General features: G+C 42.8%; 1 long non-coding RNA gene across 1 annotated transcript; it reads right to left on the reverse strand.

Moving 5' to 3' along the window:
* Nucleotides 1-4,367: 4,367 nt before the first annotated feature.
* LOC142397894 (uncharacterized) lies at nt 4,368-22,337 on the reverse strand. Its single transcript, XR_012772734.1, has 3 exons — nt 22,087-22,337; nt 18,163-18,232; nt 4,368-4,696 (listed from the first exon to the last, which is right to left on the reverse strand). It is a non-coding gene; the product is annotated as an uncharacterized LOC142397894 (long non-coding RNA).
* Nucleotides 22,338-22,568: the final 231 nt, after the last annotated feature.

A 22,568-nucleotide genomic window follows, 5' to 3' on the forward strand; every position in this document is an offset into this window, starting at 1 on the left:
ACCGCGGAGGTCCTCTCAGCACCGCGGTGATTGCATTTTGCGGTTATCGCGACAGCCCTAGAATAATGAAAAACAAGAAACTGCTGCACTGATCAGACACGGCTGGATCTCAACAGGAAACACTCACTGAGAACCAGATCTAACGTGTGACTTTCACTGTGAGTCAGCTCAGTTACAAACTGGGTTTAACTTCTGAGGTTCGTCTCTAAGGGTTCGTTTATACTACTCTGTTTCTATATCGTTTCTATCGTGGATGCACTGTCCATTTACATTAAAATACTGGAATACGACTTCATAGGTGGAAGGATTCAAAGACGCCAGAGCCCACGTAAGCATTCGCATACGATGCTGATTTTAGCAGTTGTAAACGGTGAGAAACGGGGATCCGCAGTGCTGAGCTCTAGCTACTCGGCTTTTATAATGAGAACCCAGCCACAGCAGCAACGCAAGCCGTACATGGAGCGCCGCTTTTGGGTTAAACCGGGAAGAAGCAGCGCATGGTGGGACAATTTTGTGGACCAAGTTGTTGTCGCCGAAGAATGGTTAATATAAAGCAGTTGCTCATGCTCCAGATGCAAGGGCGATCATGTGATGTGATGGCTGATTAGTCATGTGACTAGCGAATCAGCCGATCCCCGTTTCAGTGTAAATGTAAATAGTTTGCAAGACGCCGACACGAAGAAATGGTGAAATGAATTAATGTAAACAGAGCCTGACTGAGGGACTGTCTCTGTTCATTCGGGGGAGGTGACTTCACTGATGACCATCTGCATACAGGAAGACAGTCCTGCGTAACATTCAGTCGCTACAGCGACTGTCTTGCATTTCTGGTGGCTACTTCCTGTTCAGCCAGGACCGTAGCGCCAGTCGCTAACACACAAAAGTCACCGCTGATCACATCTTTAGGCCAAAGTGGGATTTGTCAGTGAGATTCTCCCACTGTGAGCGGCAGAAAGCACTTTCTAAGAAACTCTTAAGGACATAATAGCTGTGGGGGCGTAGTTACCACAAGAACACAATACAACTCCAAGTCTGTGCTGAACATTTTCCACTGAAATGCTCAGGGTACGCCAAACACAGTCAGCTTAAAACTAAAGGGAACAAAAACAGCCTGAAGCAGGTTTACATGATCAGCGTTTGAGTTTGTAGATACAATCCAATAAAGTATAAGGGTGTCGTGTGCACACTCTGCCACCAGGTGTTCTGGGTAAGTTGTGTAGCCGTCGGGGCAGAAGAAGAAGAAGAAGAGTTGTGGACTAAAACAATGGGCCTCATGCAAAAAGCATTCGTACGCACAGATTTGTTCTTAAACTGTGCGTACGACTGATCAAAGAGAATTTGCGCATTCACCAATCTTTTTGTATTTTACGTTTTCTTTCAGGTACGAACAGAATTTACGAGTGATCCAGACCTGTCGTAAGAGTTTTGTAAAATAGTCCGCTGTTATTCTAATCAAGTTTGCTTGACTAATGGATTGTATATTTAATTACTTTGAAGAAAACATAAATAAATATACATTATACCCCATAATGATGCTGACATTATTCTGTTTGACTTAAATTGTGCACTAATTGAAGGTTCCTTTGAACCTGTATATAACAAGGTCAATGGGAAGCGTAGCGGCTGTCTTTCTACTTTTGGATGCATTAGTGCGTCAGGCTCTTGAAGAGACCGTGTGGAGACAGACGAATGGCTGACATCGCGATTTAGATTGCCAAGGACTGTGCTGCTGCAAATATGCAGCTTGCTAGAGCCACAACTCCAGAGAGAAACACGCCGATCAAACCCAATTCTACCACACGCCCAGGTCCTCACCGCCCTTGGATTTTTGGCCACTGGAACCTTTCAGAGGGAGATTGGAGACAGATCGGGGGTGTCCCAGTCCTCTGTGAGTCGTGCACTCCCCTTGGTCATCAAAGCTCTCATCAGTTTATCTCCCATGGTACATCAAATTCCCATACACCGCTGTCCAACAAGTACAGATTAAGAGGGACTTTCATGCCGTGGCTGGACTGCCAATCATAATTGGACCACGAGACACATATATGCATCAAAGCACCCGTGCTGTCGTGGAGCGCACTGAGCTGAAGGCCAGGTGGGTGTGTCTCGATACAGCGGGGGGCAAACTGCTCTATAGCCCAGAGAAGGCATGCCAGATTTGCACAATATTGCCATGAACAAAGGTCTCCTACTACCTGAACCAGCCCAGGCTGACCAGAAGGTGTGGTGCCAGGAGACCCCCTCATGGACCACCAAAGTGCCATCATGATGAGGCAACAACTGACTGCACGGCTTTAGTTGCAGTCATCGAGCGCCTGCCCATGGCGAGACGTTTTTTTTTTTAAAGCCATTTTCATATCAAACCATTTCTTCTTTATTTCAGTGACATTACGAACTACAGGTGACAATAAACAGCACTCGTAATTGCTTCCAATTTCTTCGGTTTAGCAGGTCCCGTAATTCCACTGCTGACACTGCTAAAAATTACAGATTTTCCTTTTTGGATCTCTGGAAGCAAAACTTCAATCTCAGAGCTCGTAAAGTTGTTCTTTTTGCACCTTGATGCCATTCTCATGACTCAACATTTCCTGGCACAGGAGCGAGGAAGCACAGTCTTATATGGTATTATTTAGGGCGTGGAGTATGCAAATCTACTATCCTTGTGCACGTGAACTTAGATACGCACGAGTGGGATTCATCATTTACGCAGGTCGTTTACACACTTTTTTCTAAGTCAAGTGAAGTTTTGTTGAATCTGACGTGGCGTGTTCGTACGAGACCTTCTTACGAAAAAAGTGAGAGAAATTTAGAATAAAAATACAAAAATGTTCTTGCATGAGGCCCAATGTGAGCAGCGAAACAGAGCATCTGAGATTACAGCAGAATGTCTGTTTGGTAAATCTGCTCAGTACCTGATTGTGTGAGTAACTGAGCAGTTGTAGAAGCAACAAACAGATCAGTTCAGTTTTCTCGTGTTAAACGGTTCAATTCAAAGTACCGTTAGCCTGCTTAGCTGCCTTTTCCCTCAGTGCAGCCATGACGTTTGGACTAAAATCCGTTCACACATCTGATTCCAACACAACAGACATTTGAAAGAGTTTCACAGCTTGAAGTTGAGCCTTGTGCCCTTTTAGTGTTGGAACAGCCTTAACTTTCAGCTTCAGTCATGAGCATCATACAGCTGTCTGGGAAGTACAGGGAACAACTCCAAACCTTTTTCAGACTGCGTTAAAGATTTCTGGGTCTTTGGGGAAGATGATAAGGGTCAACTTTCCCTCGTAACCAAACACACATTTTCTTCAAAAATATCTGTGTAGCAAGAACAGGAAAAGCATGAGAAAAGTTAACATCTGACCTTTAATGAACAATGAAATACAGACGAGTGTAAAGCTCGACATCACATCAAACTGAAATGAAATATTGCTTCTTCAGATGTTTACATAATAAACAAAGCTGGTGCAAAGCTACTTTGTGGATCTTAACTTTAAACAAAACAAGTATAACAGAATAAACATGTTTCTACTTTCAAACAGACTGCATTTTGTTCTGTCCATCAACTCACAATTTATGCCATGTTTGTCTTGAACGTCAGGAGATCCGTCCCCAGTTAAAACAATTCCAACAAATTATAAAGCACTTTCAATCGTTCTTCAAACATGTGCTCCCCACAGAACATTCAGAACTAAAGTCCTGACAAGAGAAGGTGGTGATCCACAAAGAAGATTTTTTAATCTGTACAAATGCAAGGCTTCTGATTGGTAGTTCCTGTTGCTGCTCTCAGGTGAATGTTTGCTTATCTGCCGTAAAAATTGTTGTTGATTTAAGCCAATCATTTCTCTGCAGTGTGACTACGTTGGTGTGTCTTTAGACTACCTAATGTAGTGAAAGCTGCCCCACACTGACCACAGCTGAAAGGTTTCTCTCCTGTGTGAATATGTTGGTGCGTCTTTAGATAAGATAATCTAGTGAAAGCTGCCTCACACTGACCACAGCTATAAGGCTTCTCTCCTGTGTGAATACGTTGGTGAGTCTTTAGACTACCTAATGTAGTGAAAGCTGCCCCACACTGACCACAGCTGAACGGCTTCTCTCCTGTGTGACTACGTTGGTGCGTCTTTAGATTACCTAATTGAGTGAAAGCTGCCCCACACTGACCACAGCTGAAAGGCTTCTCTCCTGTGTGACTACGTTGGTGTGTCTTTAGACTACCTAATTGAGTGAAAGCTGCCCCACACTGACCACAGCTGAAAGGCTTCTCTCCTGTGTGACTACGTTGGTGTCTCTTTAGACTACCTAATTGAGTGAAAGCTGCCCCACACTGACCACAGCTGAAAGGCTTCTCTCCTGTGTGACTACGTTGGTGTGTCTTTAGATCAGATAATTGAGTGAAAGCTGCCCCACACTGACCACAGCTGTAAGGCTTCTCTCCTGTGTGACTACGTTGGTGTGTCTTTAGATTAGCTAATATAGTGAAAGCTGCCCCACACTGGTCACAGCTGTATGGCTTCTCTCCAGTATGAATACGTTTGTGTGTCTTTAGATTACCTAATGTAGTGAAAGCTGCCCCACACTGGTCACAGCTGTATGGCTTCTCTCCAGTGTGAAGCCTCTGATGATACCTCAGATTTGATCGTTTGATAACTTTCCCACAGTCCTTACAGCAGTGCCATCTGGATCCCTCTTGGGCTCCATGTTTCTGCAATGACAGAGAGGAAGAAGACGTAGATCCATTTGAAGTTCACACAAAAGATTTCTCTAAGCTAACCTACGCTAACCAACATATTCTAACTGGACCTGGACAGACCGAGCCACACAGGTCTCAATATCTCATATCAAACGTGAACGCTGAGGGTGCGTTTATAAGTGCCCTCAGCTATCAGCACTGTGCTCTGATGTGTTCTGCACACGTTCAACTTTTTAAGCAGTAAACTCTTGCTTTTTGCTCTTTTAATAACTCTTTTTGTCATGATGAAACTGAAAAGGAACTTGAGCTACAATATTTCTAAATGATGGAAGGAACCAGAGTCTTGTCCAAGTTGTTCACTTAAACACCATGTAGAGGTTGGGCTGAAAAAGGTTGATGATTTAAACGAATAAAAGTAACAGCGGTGGTAATACATGACATTCTTTACACTAACCCTCTGTTCCAGCTTACAACTCAGAGGTCTGCAGCCATTCAGCTCAACAGCCATCAGGGAAACACAGTCCGTTTTAACTCAACCTTTGTTTCTCTTTGATAAAACAACTCTACAAACCTGTCATCTAACCATTAAAGACCCAGAATATTACCACCACCAGGTTCAATTCATGTCACCCAGAGACTTTAAACACAAATAATGAAGATTAGCTCCTGAACCTCTCAAATCTGCAGACAGAGCCAGAAAACGTCCCACCACAACAATCTCCCCGCTGATTTTCTTCCAGCAGATCATTCAGCCTACAGCACATGTTGAGTCTGAGCACATCTGGATCTGCAGCTCAGAGAGAGGAGATGAAACCAAGAAACACTTTGCTGTTTTTAACCAGGAAAAACACAAACTGAGCTAATGGAACATTTATAAAGTGACTCTAATATTGATATACTTGGAATATCTGAAAGTTGGTTGACACATTCATCATCATCTACAGCAGCTACCAGCATTCCAGGATACAATGTATTTAGAAAGGCTAGAGAAGCAGAGCGAGGTGGGGGAGTATTAATCTATGTCAGAGAGAAGTTTCAACGTGAACTAATAAGGTGGCCTAAAGACGTTAACGCTGAGTGTATTGGTCTAAATGCATCACTCTGCTTTGCAATGTCTTTTACTGCGATTTGTGTGGATCCACCTCAGCAAAGGATGTGTTTTATGATCATCTTCAGACAATCTTAAATCACTGCAACTCGAAAAAGGAAATCATCCTACTCGCTGATTTGAATATCAAATGGGACATCAAGTCAGGAAAAAAAACTAAACAGCTGATGGATGAGTATAATTTGACACAAATTGGGGTGGGACGATATGCTTTGGTCACGATTCGATTGTATCACGATTCTTGATAATTGTGATTCTACAAGTATTGCGATTCGATATAATCAGTAGGGGTGGGAATTTTGTTTTGTTTTTTCTTTGTCCCAAAGGCATCTGGTGCAACTGGTGACCTCTGGCATCCACAAGAGGTCACCAGTTCTACTTCATACCCAAAAGCCAGCAACACTTCCTGAATGAGGAAATCCAAAATCTAGAAGGTCTAATATTCTGGAAAATAACGACATTCAGCTCAGATAACTTTATTAAAAAAGTCAATGATATTATAACGCACTTCACAAAAAAAAAAAAAAGGTAAATCCAAGCAACATAGAAATAATCTGTTCTGGTTGAACAATGAAATTATAAAATGAATGAAAAATAGAGATAAAGTCTTAAGGATGACCCGTAAGGTGAAAGCAGATTCTATATTGAGGCCATAAATGGGGCAAATGGTAATTAAAAGCTAATATGAAACAATCTAAATGAGTTATCTCTCCATCTTAGTGATCTACAGCTCCAGGTAAATGATGAGCTAACTGACAATCTGGGGATTACTGTGAGTTATCAATAGATTTTTCATTGGCTCAGTTGAGGAACTTGCGAAGCCCTTTAAATGCTCACATATTTCATCTCTAAAAAGGCCAGAGATTCATTTGGTCTTACTAGTGACCTTTTAAAGACCAATAAACAGGCTGTTGCTGACCCAGTTGCACATCTTGTAAATCTATCCATAAAACAAGGAACGGTACCATCGACATGGAAGATTGCTCGGGTCACCCCCGTCTTTAAGGCTGACAAAATCTATCGACCCATAAGTATTTTTCCTAGAATTTCCAAAGTAGCGGAGAAATGGGTTATAACAGAACTGACTGAACACTGAAATAATGGCCATGCCACTCTTCATCCAATGCAGTTCGGATTTAGGAAATTTAATTCAGCAGAGACAGCTACCTGTTATTTCCTAGAAAACTTAAAGAGCTTGTTGGATCAGGGTGGCTTTGTAGCTGCTGTATTTCTTCATTTAAAGCGTGCTTTTGACACCATTAATCATGATGTGCTTATTGGTAGACGTGGGAGGGACCGCTGGCAAGCTGCTGCCGCGCCTCCCCGCTGTATTCGTTATTTTTATTTTAAGTCTAGTTTTAACGTTGGATTTTAAACCCATCTGCTAGAATCGGCTTGCTTAAGAAGGTCCAAAATGCTAGACCCAGCACTCTGCGACACCGAATCAGTAGCCAACAGTCTCTACCCGTTTGCTGCCACTGCCTCGCCACTCGTTAGCCAGCAGCTAGCTACACCGGTACAGGGCTCACCTGTACGGGACTCCTGTGGCTGGATAAGTCTGTACTGGTGCGCCCCTCGAAGCACACCGGTGTGGGCCGGTCTGTTGCCAGCCGGCTCTCCTGGGAGCCCGCCTGCTCCTGTGGATTGCTGTCAGTGCGGGGGACGCCGCCTCCCTGTAACACCGACGGTGTCCACCTGCCGGCTGGCTAGCCTGCTGCTAATCCCCAACGCCGCCCCCCGTTTCCAGCGAAGCTACAACCAGCACGCCCCACTCCTCTACCTCCGCTGCGCTGGCTCTGTGGCTTCACCATCCACCGTTGGATTACGTTGCTGCCGATCTCACACCATGTGGATTTTTAATCTGTTCCTGTGGATTGCGCTGTGTTGGACACTGGCGAGCGCATCTCCAACCCCCCCACCCCAGCTTGTATCCCATCACTACATTCTCAAACGACCAAGATACATCCACGGAGGCTCTGGACGGAACTTTCACTACACTCAACACAACAGCAATACAAACAGTCGCTCCTTCTGGTCCACTAGGCTCCGCCCCCTTCCCAGCACTGGACGCGTTGCCACGGCGGCCACATGCTGTACACCAAGAGCGACCTACCTGAGCGCTGGAAATCATTATTTCTCTATGGAAGGTGAGCGAACTGGGCGACCAGAGTGGATTCGCCAGGGGCGAAGAGAACTGAGCAACCAGAGCGGATTCCAGCGATTAAACTCAAGCTAATATTATGGTAATGAGCTATGACGCGGTTCGGCGAAAACCAATGACAATCCACAGATTGTAGGGGTCCGACAATCCGCGGGGTTCGCAGAAACAGACGTGTAAACTTTGGTTCCTATCCAAACAATAGTCGTTTAATCCTGAGACTGTTGCAATTGCCGTGTCGAGTGCTTCAATACAATAGTGTAGTAACCCCACGCATACCTTTCTCACTGCAATTAAGTTTTATTTCAGATTTCATTTTGAATTTAGTTTATTTTTCACAGCTGCCTCTGCTATTCCTGCTCTTCTCAGGTGTACCTAATGTAGTTTTACATAATTTGTAACGTGATGTATATCTTGTATAACTATAACAACATGTTTATTCGTGTCCCTGCCCTCTCTGGTTCTGCTCCTATTTCAACTTTTCAAATAGTGCCCTCTGCTGGATGAAATCATACCTCTCGCACAGGAAACATGCAGTTCAAATTGGTGATTTACCATCTTCATACCTCACTTCTTCGGCTGGAGTACCACAGGGCCAGTGTTGTTTTTGACAACCATCTTAGATTTAGTCTTAGTCTTTTGGACTAAAATGCTTATTAGTTTTAGTCACATTTTAATCACTTCTATATGCGATAGTTTTAGTCCAGTTTTAGTCGACGAAAACTCAAAAAGGTTTTAGTCTAGTTTTAGTCAAAAAAAAGAGAAAAAATAAGTATAGTCTACCGTGTTAAGAAAATAGTATGGTCTTAACTATCAAACAAGCAGAACGAAAATACAGCTTATTAACTGACCCTGTACTAAAGCTTTCTGATTTTTCATTCTGTACTGTGCGTGTGTCCCAACTTTACTGTAAGCGCACTAAACGCACAGATCCTGGTTAGGGCTGCACAACGTCACTTGTGGCTTTTAGGCTAAAGCTAGCACACTCTACGTATAACAGTAACTCGACCTGTTTAACATATCAAGTTACTTACTGACAGAAAGTAAACACAAAGAGATAACCACACCGTCACTGAATGTAAACATGGCTAAACATGCTGCTAAAGTAACACACACATAATGAATTGACGTTAGCGTAACAAAAGCTAACTTTAGCCTGAAGTTAGCAGCCCATTTGCGCCAGCAGTATGTGGAAAACGTACTAATGTATTAGCTTACTATGAAATTTATCGATTATGTTAACAGCATTTGTAACTTACCTTTGAAAAAATATCCCTGTGGCGAGCCTTAAGGTGCCGCAGCAGATACTTTTTAGGTTTTAATTGACACATACAATAAGCAGAAATGTCATGCATTTTAAACGTCTGACAGATCACCCACTAACATTTTCGTCCATTCTCGTCAACGAAAACTCACACACGTCTCGTCATGTTTTCGTCATCAGACAGCTATGTTTATCTCGTCACCGTCTCGTTATCGTCATGAAAAAAAGTGCCACTGCATTATACTGTCATGCCAATTCAATTCAAGAAGCTGCTGCAATTCTCTCAGGAGCCACGGTGCCAGTGTCCCATTGGCTCCAAAACTGTTGTTTACATTTGAATAAAAAAATAAACAGTCTGTATGTTTTACTCCCGGCAGCCAACAGAGGGACAGCAACCATCAGTCATGGTGGATGCAGAGACACTTGATGTGGTTCAACACTTTAAGTACCTCGGGGTAATCTTTGATTCTAATCTCAATTTTAAGCAACACGTTAAAAAAGTCACAAATACAATTAAATTGAATTTATCAAATTTCAAACATGCGAGACCCTTCCTGACTATGGAGTCAGCGAAGACTTCTACGCATGCAGTGATACTACCTTGTATTTCCTGCTGTTATACAACATGGTCACATACATCAGAGTGCAAAATCTTGGACTTTGATAGCTATCAGCTGTTTTTGGATGTCTGTCTCATCTTTAAGGTTTCCAAAGGATTAGCCCCTCCACTATTACAGGATTTCATAAAGACAGAATCCTCTAGAGTAAACACCAGAGCACTAGAGGAGACTGATGTGCAATGATGCAGGACTAAGTTTGGCCAAATGGTGGAGTCCATCAGAGGAACAGTGCTGGAACACACTGCCAACTCGTGTTAGAAACTGGGACAATTCCACCACCTTTAAAAAGACCCTTAAAGCGATACAATGTAACTTCTCAAAAAGCCCACTATAGAGCTCCCCCTACAAGCTTGGAGGTAATGTACGGTTACACTGTCGTAAATACAACACCCTTTCGCTTTCACGTTTCACGTTTGTTGACGAACCAGCGAGGAGTCAGAAGGTGCAAGCTATGTCGACCGAGAAGGTAAGAGTAATCAAAATGTACCTGGGAGCGTGAGAGGGGTCTATTTGTTTTTGCGGTTGGTGTGCCAGAAAGCAAGTCAAAGTACTTCCGCTCAGCTCCCGGGCCGCTACCGGGCCGCTCCCGGGCCGGTCCAGCAAAGTTACATAGCGCAGTTTTCCCAACTCAGACCCCCGAAGGGCATAGGAGACAGGCCAATTGTAATATTAAAACTCATTCTAGCCGCACAATTTTTTTCAAGCTGTTATTTTAAGGTAGAAATGTTACATAGTATTGCTTTAAACAGTGGTTGAAAACAGCCAGAGCTGCTCTCATGGGTCACCTCTCCGTCTTTTCCCTTTTGTGTACGGACTCTTAACTTTGATGTGAATCCTTCAAAATATTTTCTGTTTGTTTGTTTTTTAGTTTTTTGTCATGGTGTATTGTCTGTATGTTTTTATGATACCTGCCTGAGGACAACGGATGAAATTTAGATACATAGATGCTTTGCTGATATGTTGTTTAATGTGCAGTGTCCTAACCAAATAAATAAGAAATAAAACTAGAAAGAGCTGTTCCTGCGAAACAGCTGTGAGAATGCAAGAGCTGAATTACCATGCTAAAATATCTTAAGAAGCTAAAAAAAAAAAGCTAAAACAGCTGAAGAAGCTAAAAGCTGAAGTAGCTGAAGAAGCTAAAGCTAAAAGAGCTGAAGAAGCTAAAGCTACAGGAGCTGAAGAAGCTAAAGCTGAAGGAGCTGAACAAGCTAAAACCTAAAGGAGCTAAAGAAGCTAAAACAGCTGAAGAAGCTAAAGAAGCTAAAATAAGCTAAAACAGCTCAAGAAGCTAACAGCTGAAGGAGCTAAAGCTAAAACAGCTGAAGAAGCTAACAGCTGAAGAAGCTAAAGCTAAAGGAGCTGAAGAAGCTAGCAGCTGAAGGAGCTAAAGAGTTAGAGTTAGAAGTTAGCTAAGGAAGCTAAAAAAGGCTAAAACAGCTAAAGAAGCTAAAAGAAGCTAAAAGCTAAAAGAGCTATGGAAGCTAAAAAAGGCTGAGAAGAAACAGGAGTTTGAAGTTGAAATGACATTTAAAAGACGAAAGTGTAATGATTTCGAGCTAGAAACAGTTGAAATGGCTGAAAGTATGCTTAAATAGTTACAAAAAATTATTATTTTTTTCATTTTGAGCTGACATGCTGGGGATTGAACCCGGGCCGCCCGCACGAAAGGACGGTAGTGTTACCATTAGGCCATTTCGTTCTGTTAAACCGGAAGTGCAAGCTGCTGAAGCCGCAGCCGCGAGACAAATCTGAGGCGCAGACTGTCTTCTAACACGTTTTGTGAGAAAAGTTGAACAGCTAGAAAAATAATTTTACCAGCAGAAGGCTTAGAGGAACTTACCAAAGTAGTTTTACATCTGTGGAGTGAACTATATTGAAATCGAAGCAGTTTGAACACACACAACATATATGGAGAGATGAGACGGCCGCCCGCCGATCGCGGGAGAGAAATGACGCCGAACACTGACTTCAAATACATCTTGTGAGAAAAGTTGAGCAGCTAGAAAAATAATTTTAACACCATTAGAAGCAGAAGGCTTAGAGAAAGTTAGCAAAGTAGTTTTACATCTGTGGAGTGAACTATATTTAAATCGAAGCAGTTTGAAACACTTGAAGCTGATTCAAAAATGGCAGATTTAGTCAGAATTTGAGATTTTGTTCAAGCTTAAAGGCTCATAGTTCAAAATCTGTCCATGTGAGCTCTTTAGGAGTTACATTGGCTGAAAGAGGACAAGTTTTCCTACATTTTAAGGTATAATTTGTTTCTCTCAGTTAAACTGTATGAAAGTTATAGTAATTTGTTTGAAAAGTTGAAACTTTTCGCACTGCTGAATGTCTCACTCTAAAATCCAAGAAGGAACTTAATTTTCATATTTTTTAAACTGTCATATTTCAAAATTGGCCGAATATTTTTAAAAGATGAATCATTTTGTAATAGCTGAATGTCTTATGAACATTTTAAAATTTGAATGGTGTCTCTAGCTGAAAGTATGCTGAACTAGTTAAGATTTGAAGGATTTGAAAGGATTTGAAGATTTACCATTACTTTTAATGGGGAAAAAAGTTGAACAAAAAGCTTAATATCTTAAAAAGTTGAAAAGTTAGAAACACCAAAAAATAATTGCAGGAAAGAGCTGAAAGAGCTGAACATTTTGATACCAAATTTGTTGAAATAGCTCAAAGTATGCTGAAGTAGTTGAATGCCGAAAAACGGCGGAAGAATATGGAATACGGAATAATAATAAAGGGAAACAGGAACTTAATAGTGAGAATGCTAATGCATTCTCACAATAAAAACGTCCTCCACACTGACCTGTGGCCCGGGGGAACCAGAGGATGAGCGGGCTCGTTTCCTGGTGGAGGGGTTCAGCTCCTGGTTCAGCTCCTGGTTCAGCTCCTGGTTCAGCTCCTGGTTCAGCTCCTGGTTCAGCTCCTGGTTCTGCTCCTGGTTCTGCTCCTGGTTCTGCTCCTGGTTCTGCTCCTGGTTCTGCTCCTGGTTCTGCTCCTTGTTCTGCTCCCGGTTCTGCTCCCGGTTCTGCTCCCGGTTCAGCTCCTGGTACTGCTCCTGCTTCAGCTCCTGGTACTGCTCCTTGTTCTGCTCCTGCTTCAGTTCCCGGTTCAGTTCCTGGTACTGCTCCTGGTTCTGCTCCTGCTTCAGTTCATGGTTCAGCTCCTGGTACTGCTCCTGCTTCAGCTCCTGGTACTGCTCCTGCTTCAGCTCCTGGTACTGCTCCTTGTACTGCTCCTGGTTCTGCTCCTGCTTCAGTTCATGGGTCAGCTCCTGGTACTGCTCCTGCTTCAGCTCCTGGTACTGCTCCTGCTTCAGCTCCTGGTACTGCTCCTGGTACTGCTCCTGCTTCAGCTCCTGGTTCTGCTCCTGGTTCAGCTCCTGGTTCAGCTCCTGGTTCTGCTCCTGGTTCTGCTCCTGGTACTGCTCCTGGTACTGCTCCTGGTACTGCTCCTGGTACTGCTCCTGGTACTGCTCCTGCTTTAGTTCCTGGTTCTGCTCCTGGTTCTGCTCCTGGTTCAGTTCATGGTGCTTCAGATCCTGCTCCAGCTCCTGCTCCAGCTCCTGGTTCAGCTCCTGGTACTGCTCCTGGTACTGCTCCTGGTACTGCTCCTGGTACTGCTCCTGCTTTAGTTCCTGGTTCTGCTCCTGGTTCAGTTCATGGTGCTTCAGATCCTGCTCCAGCTCCTGGTTCAGCTCCTGGTTCAGCTCCTGGTTCAGCTCCTGGTTCTGCTGCTCCATTCTGGTTCTCCGACTGATGGACTCTACAACAGTCAGCACATACGATAAGATCCAGCTGTGGTGTGCAGCGTGTTAAACCACACCTACTTTTCTTCTTCTCTTGATAACCTTTCTGCACAGTTTTTAACCATCCAGTCACATTCCATTAAACTCATTACTGTGGGTTTTTATTTAAATCCCTGTGAACTTTAAAATGCTTCTTTAAAGACCCACTAAGGTCACAGTTCAAAATATTTGTAGCTTTTTTATCAAATTCAGAAAAAAAAATGTAATAATAGACCGACACCCACTGTGTGCAATATCCCATAAATCTCATCTGAGTCAGTGTAAGGCTTTGCGGTAAGATGTATTGCATCACTTCCTGTTACCTTGCTTGTGTACTGTGGAATTTCTTGCTTCTCTTGGACTACTGATAATCACTTTATTTCTACCTATAACTTACACAATTTTGCATAGTTAACTCTATAGCTTACCGTTCTTTTCTAACACACTCCTACAGATCTTTAATCTTTATTCTCACTTTTTAGCGGTGTGTCTGGTTCTCTAGCGTAGCATGGCTACCGGTTCTCTTCCTCCTTCTCCTGCTTTCACCTGCTCCGTGTGTCAGATGTTTAGTTACTGCTCTGCCTCTTTTAGCGATAATGGTACATATAACAAATGTAATCTTTTTGTAGTTTTGGAGGCGAGGTTATCTGAATTGGAAGCTCGGTTCTGCACTGTTGAAAATCAACCGATAGCGAGCCAGGTCCCTTTAGCCAGTGTGGAGCCACTTAGCGTAGCTAGCTCAATTAGCCTCCCCCTAGCAGAACCCGAGCAGCCGGGATTACAAGGTGGCTGGGTGACTGTCAGGAAGAGGCATAGCTCTACAGTCAAGCCCGTTGTTCACCATCGACCTGTCCACGCTTCAAATAGATTTTCCCCACTCAGCGACACACCCACTGAGGACAAAACCCTGGTAATTGGCAGCTCTATTGACCCTTCCCAGTCACGTGACTTTCGTAAAGCAACCGCCATTTTGGACGTATAGAAGACAACGATTTGCGAGTAACGATAGTAACAGTAACGATACAGACAGACTGAAAATTGAATAAAAGAAGAAAGAACAAGATGCAGAAAAAAACTCCACTATCCAGCGAGGTCGGGCATTTAATGGGTCAGCAGAGGGAGAGGTATTTGGAGAAGCTAAAAATTGGAGGTTTAGAAAACGACGTGTACTTGCTTCCACCAGGGCTGTTTACAGACGTCCGACAGCATGCCACCGCCTCGTCTTTACCCGACTTCGGCCCCCACGACCTTTATATTTATGTCGTAAAAAAACCCATCGCCATACACGGGAAAGGATCTAAAGGCATACAAGAGTTTGGATGCCTACAAATATTTTGTGTCGGGCTATGTGACCTGCCTTTTACCAGTGGATCGTCCCTGGAGCCGGTGAGCGCCATCTTTTTACAGCTAAGGTTTGTTTACATTTTTCATTTAACGTTGTTCACCAGGATAAACGACATGTAAACCCGTTGACACGGTGTTATAATCTTGCTATTACGAGAATTGCAATGACCAAGTCGTAGTGCTTTACTAAAGGCGCTGTGTTATGCTTTATCTAGTAGAAAGGCAACCCTGAAATGGCACGGGGGAACACTAGTGTGCCGTGAGAGATCATCTGGTGTGCCGTGGAAAATCCCTCTCAGGCTTTATCTTTATTTTGCATGTATATGTATATGCATATATCTTTATTCGACACTTACCTCCAACAAAGTGGTCACTACACAACCGCTGGTATACTGAAGGTTGCCAGTCTTTCCTATTGATCGCCGCGACTCATCTTCTCCGTCGCTCGAGGTCAGTGGGGATCCGGTAAAAAGACAAATCTTTCCTCGTCTGCTGACTGTTGGTACACCCAGGCGCGCAACAATATGCCGGCATCATGTAAACCTTACTGATCGAATCGATATTTTCCTTTGAATGTTCCTCGCTCCTCCGTTATTGGCTGTGGTAGACTACTTGTTTTCACGTCCAAAATGGCTGACGCTTTTGTTGTGACGTCACGTGGGATGGGTCAATAGTCAGAAACGTGGCTTTAGAGACACCAGCGGCCATAGTCAAATGCATTCCGGGGGCCAGAGCGGGCGACGTAGAATCCTATTTAAAACTGCTGGCTAAGGATAAACGTAAATACGGTAAAATAATTATTCACGTCGGCGTTAATGACACCCGGTTACGCCAATCGGAGGTCACTAAAATTAATGTTGCATCGGTGTGTAATTTTGCCCAAACAATGTGGGACTCCGTAGTTTTCTCTGGACCCCTGCCAAATCTGACCAGTGATGACATGTTTAGTCGCATGTCGTCCTACAATTGCTGGTTGTCTAGATGGTGTCCAGCAAACAACGTGGGCTACATAGATAATTGGCAATCTTTCTGGAGAAAACCTAGCCTGGCTGACGCGTCCACAATCTCGATGAGATGGTGGTCTGGGAACTAGGTGTGCATTTTCTCGTATTTGAGGCGTGGTTTAAGAATGCCTAGAGCCGTTTATTGGGCGCTACGAATGTCTATCAAATGGCGTCTGGTTCTTCCCATGCTGCTTTGCGCGCGATTCATAGCCAATTGTATCACTTATACCAGATGGCGACATAAATTCGACAAGGAAGAAGACGAAAAAAAAAAGTAAACTTATTTTAAAACTTACTTAAAACGCTTTCTAAGGCTGCATCGAACGGTAACGCTGTGTCCGCTGCCATGTTGGATTAACACTCAAGCTTCGCGTGTAGCGCATAGACGTCGTCATCGTCTTGCTGCCCCCCCATGTCGTCCTACAATCGATGGTTGTCCAGATGGTGTCCAGCAAACAACGTGGGCTACATAGATAATTGGCAATCTTTCTGGAGAAAACCTGGTCTGATGAGGAGAGACGGCATCCATCCCACTTTGGAAGGAGCGGCTCTCATTTCTAGAAATATGGACAAATTTATTTGTCACCCTAAAACATGACAACCAAGGGTTCAGAGCAGGATGCAGAGTTGTAGTCTGACACACTTCTCTGCAGCTTCCCACCTGCTGCTACCCACCCAATCAATTAACACAAAAGGAGCAAATCCTCTTGTCCAAAAAAAAAAAAAAATTAAAACAAAACATCAAACTATTAAATGTGGTTTGCTGAATATCAGATCTCTCCTTTCCAAGTCTCTGTTAGTGAATGAGTTGATTTGTGATCATCATATTGATATATTTAGTCTTACAGAAACCTGGCTGCAGCAGGAGGATCATGTTAGCATTAATGAATCAACAACTCTTTGAGTTTACATTACCTGACTATACAGTTTCTGAGAAGAAATTTACATATAGAAGGTGTCTATCAGAGGATGCTGTAACCAGATTTAAAGAGTTAATTCCATCATCCTTTTCTTCACTGCCATGTGCAGATATGACAGAGGACAGCTACCTAAACTTTACTCCTGCAACACTTGACTCTCTTGTTGACAGCACTATAGTTTCAATGCGTACAGCACTGGACAATGTTGCCCCTCTGAAAAGGAAGGTAATCAGTCGAAAGAGGCTGGCTCCTTGGTATAATTCACAGCTGCGTGCTTTAAAGCAGACTGCAAGAAAGCTGGAGAGACAGTGGCGTTCCTCTAATTTACAATTAACACAAAAGGAGAAAATCCTCCTAATATTCTAATATTCTCCTGCCAGTTTGGGAGGCAGAGCCTTCAGTTATCAGGCCCCTCTGTGTGGAACCAGCTGCCAGTTTGGGAGGCAGAGCCTTCAGTTATCAGGCCCCTCTCTTGTGGAATAAGCTGCCAGTAAATGTCCGGGAAGCAGACACCCTTTCCACTTTTAAGACCAGACTTAAAACTTTCCTTTTTGATAAAGCTTATAGTTAGGGATGGCTCAGGTGATCCTGAAACATCCCAAAGTTAAGCTGCTATAGGCTTAGACTGCTGAGGGGCCTCATCTGTCACACCTTTCCTCACTTTACTCTCTTTTTCCCCTGTTTAATTTCTCAAATGATATTATGTACATGTGACATTATTGTGGTCATTAACTGGTGTTTCCCTGTTCCAACAGGTATCCTTTGAATGGTGTTACAGTGGGTTTTTCCCCCCTTTTCTGTCTTCTCAAACCCCAGCTGGTCGAGGTGGATGGCCCCCCTTCCCGAGTCTGGTTCTGCCAGAGGTTTCTTCGTGTTCAAAGGGAGTCGTTCCTCTCCACAGTCGCCTCAGGCACACTCAGGACGGGAGATTGGACTAAACACAAGTTTAGGTGCAATCTGTTGGTTTCCTTAGCTAGGAAATTGTTTTTGAATTGGCTCTATATGAATGAATTGGATTATTTTATAAATAATTATGATTACAATTAATTGAATTTCAATTGGCTTGAATTGGACTTTATTATTTAAGTGCCTTGAGATGACATTTGTTGTATTTGGCGCTATATAAATAAAAATTAATTGAATTGAAAATTGAATTAACACGATCAACTTAAATCATTTTACTACATTAAAGGGATAGTTTGCCTCTTTTGACATGAAGCTGTATGACATCCCATATTAGCAATATCATTTGTGAACATTGACTTACCCCCTGCTGCGTCCTGTGAGCGGAGTCCCAGCTGAGTTTTGGGGTCCACAAAGCTAGTCCGGCTAGTTGGCTGGGGTCACAAAAATAAAGCATTTTGCTTCTCAAAAAAATATCCGTTCAAAAGAGTAATACATTTGCATCACAAAATGTTGTCCAGGAAAAAGTCAGACCTCACTTCGCTTGGCGCTATTTTTGCCTCCCTTGATATCAATGCGTCCAATGTAAAACTGTGCAGACCGAAGAGCAGACCGAGCAGTCCCCTGCTTCCGAGCAGTAAATACCGTAACAGATGCAGTGATATCAAGGGAGGCAAAAATAGAGCCAAGCTGATACTGAGGAGAACTGTATTTCTGCTGCTCCTGTGATACTTTCCTGGATCACCCACAAGTCTTTATAATAATGCTATGACTCCTCTTCACACAACTTAAACTCTTAATGTAATTAAAGTATTTATATTGAGCATAATTAAGTCATTTTAAGACCTAATCATGAAATATGGCATATTGTGTACGTTAAACACATCAAATCACATGTTTTCGCCGCACATTTCTATCAAAAAGCCAAATGATACTCAGATAAGTCTGGAAAGAACCATTCTAAATTTGACATTGATCATCAAACTTTTTAAAATCACAAAAGATTTCAGCAAAACTATAGAAAGAAGTTAAGAAAACTGCAGCTTTAGTGGATCGGAACGAGTTGCCGAAAATAGAGGCTGTGGCAGGGCCGGTTCTTCCTACAGGCCACCAAGGCGGCTGCCTAGGGCACCAAATTGGCAGGGGGCGCCCCCTTTTTAAAAAAAAAAAATTTTCATTTATTTTTTTTTTTTTTTTGGGGGGGGGCTTTTTATGCCTTTCATACGGTGGCCGACACGTGCAAACGAAAATGCCCCAACCCATATTTCGAATGAAAATGTAATATTATATTACATAAAATATGTGCATGGGTGTCGTCATGACGATGCAGTTGCAAGTCACAGCCACACTGGAACTAAATCACGCTAACGGTCGTAGAAGGTCAACTAGCGACATGAAAAGGACCAAACTGTCTGGTGCACAGGGGCGAAAACGAAAAAAAGATGAGGAGGAGAAGAAAGCCCAGTATAGAGGTATGTATTTTCATCTCAGACATTAGTTCTAAAGTTTAATCAAAATTGTGTTTTCTGTCACTGTTCATGGTTGACGTTTCATTGTAGAAGCTAGCTATCACTGCATAATGTTTCTCCGCTAGCATTAGCTATTTCTAGAAAGCTTGTGGGCTATCGTTTAGCCTGCTAGCTTAATCCACAAGCTGTCTTTCACAGGCAACAAAATCGTTTTTTTTAAAGGAAACTAAAAACCTAGAGTTAGTCTTGTAAGCCAAACTACTTTAAGAAATAGCCTCGCTAGTTTTCTTTTGTTTTATCATTTAACATTTGTCGAGCCTTCCAGCTAGGTAAACATTCAAAGTAATCAGATAAATTAGTTAATTTGCTTGGAAATCTTATGGAAAAACGGCTTATGTAGAATCTGCTACGGTCATGTAAATAGTAGATACATGTGAATACACAATTGTAATAAATGTGATTGTGTTGGTGAGTGGTATATTTTAAAATGTCTAGGTGCACTCCAGAGATTTTTGCAGAGACCCTCACCTGAAGAAAGCTCAGCTGATCTCCCAGGTTCACCTCTCTCTGAATCTTGTAAGTTTATTTATTATAGTTTTTGGTAGTAATAGCATTCGTTTTAGTAGTAGTGGGCTATACATAATAAAGCTATAATCATCTGTTATAGGAGTATGTTAATACAGTCAAAATATGAACTCACACTTCCAGTCATTGTAAAACTATAAAACTGTAAAATTCCCTGATTTGTCAAAAGCTAGCATGACCACTATGGATCTTCTAACTTTCTTATACGAGAAGAAATTAGGAGAAATCTTTCCAAACATGTGGGTCGCCCTCAGAGTTGCTGCTACCCTTCCAGTAACAGTAGCTTCTGCAGAGAGAAGCTTTTCCAAGTTAAAGTTGATAAAAACATACCTGAGGTCAACAATGAGCCAAGAACGTCTCAACGGGCTTGCTCTTATAAGTGTAAACCAAGACGTGTCAAGCCAGATATCATTCGATGACACCATTGATGAATTTGCGATTAGGAAGGCTAGGCGTGTTTCATTGTGAGCAGTTGGTTGTAAAAGTTACAAAGTTTCTAAAAATAAAAATGTTCTGAGACCATTACCTTGCTTGTAGTTCATATATCAAATATAAATGTACAGCATAATACATATAACATAGTGTACCTATATCAGAATGATTACATGTATTTTCTCTTTTGCTTTTTCCCTTTTTCATTTTTCATAATTGTACTTTTACGTTTGTGTGTTTTGTTGGCTTATCCCTTTAAGGGTGGGGGTGGGGGGGGATTGCTGCTCAAAAGAAAAATTGCAAAATGTAAGACTGAATATATGTATGCTGAATGGCTTTCTTTTGAGAAATAAAAAGATACTTAAAAAAAAAAAATGTGGTTGTGGTTCGTTCAAACAGGATTCAAATAGGGGGGGGGGGGGGGGGGGGGGCGCAAAATCGCAATCTCGCCTAGGGCTGCCAATGGGCTAGAACCGGCCCTGGGCTGTGGACACAACGAGCTACCTGGTTCTTCAGACTTCTTACTACACCAAGCAACAGATGAAGGCGCACAAAAGTTTGGAGGCAGACAACTATTACCACAGCGGATGGATCAGCAAACTCGGAGTAAAACGTCTACAGAATGATTGTGTTTTGGTGTTGGCCAGGGTAAGCTTGTTTTCTGTGTTGTTTATGGTGCATTATCCCAATGGAAAATGCAGTGTGTAGTAAAGCAGAACTTAACATGTTGAATGCCGAGCTGTGAATGTTGGCACTCAAATAACAATCAAAAATGTTTATGTTTTGATAAAATGCCGAGATCCAAATATCCAAATGCTGACAGTGTGTCTTTGTTAGCCTAATGCACGAGGCAGAGAGAGCGAGCGAGCGATTCTGTTGTCAAGAACTTGGGAGCTAATGTGCCCTGTTAAGGCTGATTCATACTCGGCGCAAACGCGCAACTGTTCTGGCTCGAGAACCATTAATGACGTCATCGAAATCGCCAGCCCCTTCACAGTTCCTTCAGCTCATAAGCGCAGTTTGCGCCGAGTATGCGTCACATTTGCAGTTCTCTCCAGACCAGCGAACGTCACTGTTGAGGAAACAAGCTGAAAAGCATACGAAGAAAGCATACACAATGCCACCTGTGGTGTCACGTCAGCAGAGGCTGGCACATCTGATGCGGAATGAATTTACTCTGGGTGTAGAACTGTATATGTATCTCAGAGCTAAGCGGCTGCGGCAAAAACAGAAGAGAAGGTGGAATGTTCGTCCTTTGCAACAAGACGAACTTTGTCAAACGTTGTCCCAGTGTAACTTCATAGACGTGTTGTACAGATGTTTGTAGAGGCGCACCGTCTCGGTCACCGCGGTCTCTGCAGTGTTCATTTTTTCTTTTTCTTGGTCAGCTGTTTCCAGTTGAGCGCGCCTGAAGTCAGAAAAAAAGTTGTGTGCGCGCCCTTGCGCCGCGCGAGGATTTTCTAGCTTGCGACGGGGGGCGTGGCGGAATTTTGGGACACGTGACCGTTTGCGCCATTTGCGACCAGCTAGTATGAGCGAGGTCGCGCCGAGTATGAATCAGCCTTTAGCACTTAACCACTCTCAGCGATCGCATGAAACACCGATGACGCTGTCTTAGCTCTGTGTTTTGGTAACCCAGCTTGACCGTCGGAGCCCAGTCCACTGACTCAGTAGCTAACAACACGCTGGGACAGCCTTCAAAACAAAGCCCAAACGTAGCCCGTATTACATTACTGTTGATTGGCATTTAACAACATAATACTTTACTGCACTACTACTAAACAGTTAGATTTCGCACATACCTTTGACGAAGTGGTCCCCGCAGGCACGAGCATTTGCAGATTCAGCCCCTCCAGTCTGTAAACGTAGGTTAGCTATCCACTTTTTGCGGCGTTGTTCTGTGAGTTTTTTCCATTTCTCACCTCTATGGGTGATTACCTTAGGTACTCGATAGTAACCCTTTCCCTTCTCTCGGTTAGACCGATTGCTAGTGATGTTACCTCCAACACCGAAGCTCCGAAGCACGCTTCAAACTCGACAGCAGTGTTGCCAGACAGGAAATCCGGAAGTATCTCTCTCTCTCTCTCTCTTTCGGATTTTATATTGGCGGTTGGCAAACAACTTTTAGTAGCATTACCGCCACCTACTGATATGGAGTGTGGATCACATGACATTTATCTATATCCCTATATATATATATATATATATATATATATATATATATATATATATATATATATATATATATATATATATATATATATATATACACACACATATATAT

This window comes from Odontesthes bonariensis, chromosome 2, assembly GCF_027942865.1.
Source record: "Odontesthes bonariensis isolate fOdoBon6 chromosome 2, fOdoBon6.hap1, whole genome shotgun sequence".
Classification (NCBI taxonomy): domain Eukaryota; kingdom Metazoa; phylum Chordata; class Actinopteri; order Atheriniformes; family Atherinopsidae; genus Odontesthes; species Odontesthes bonariensis.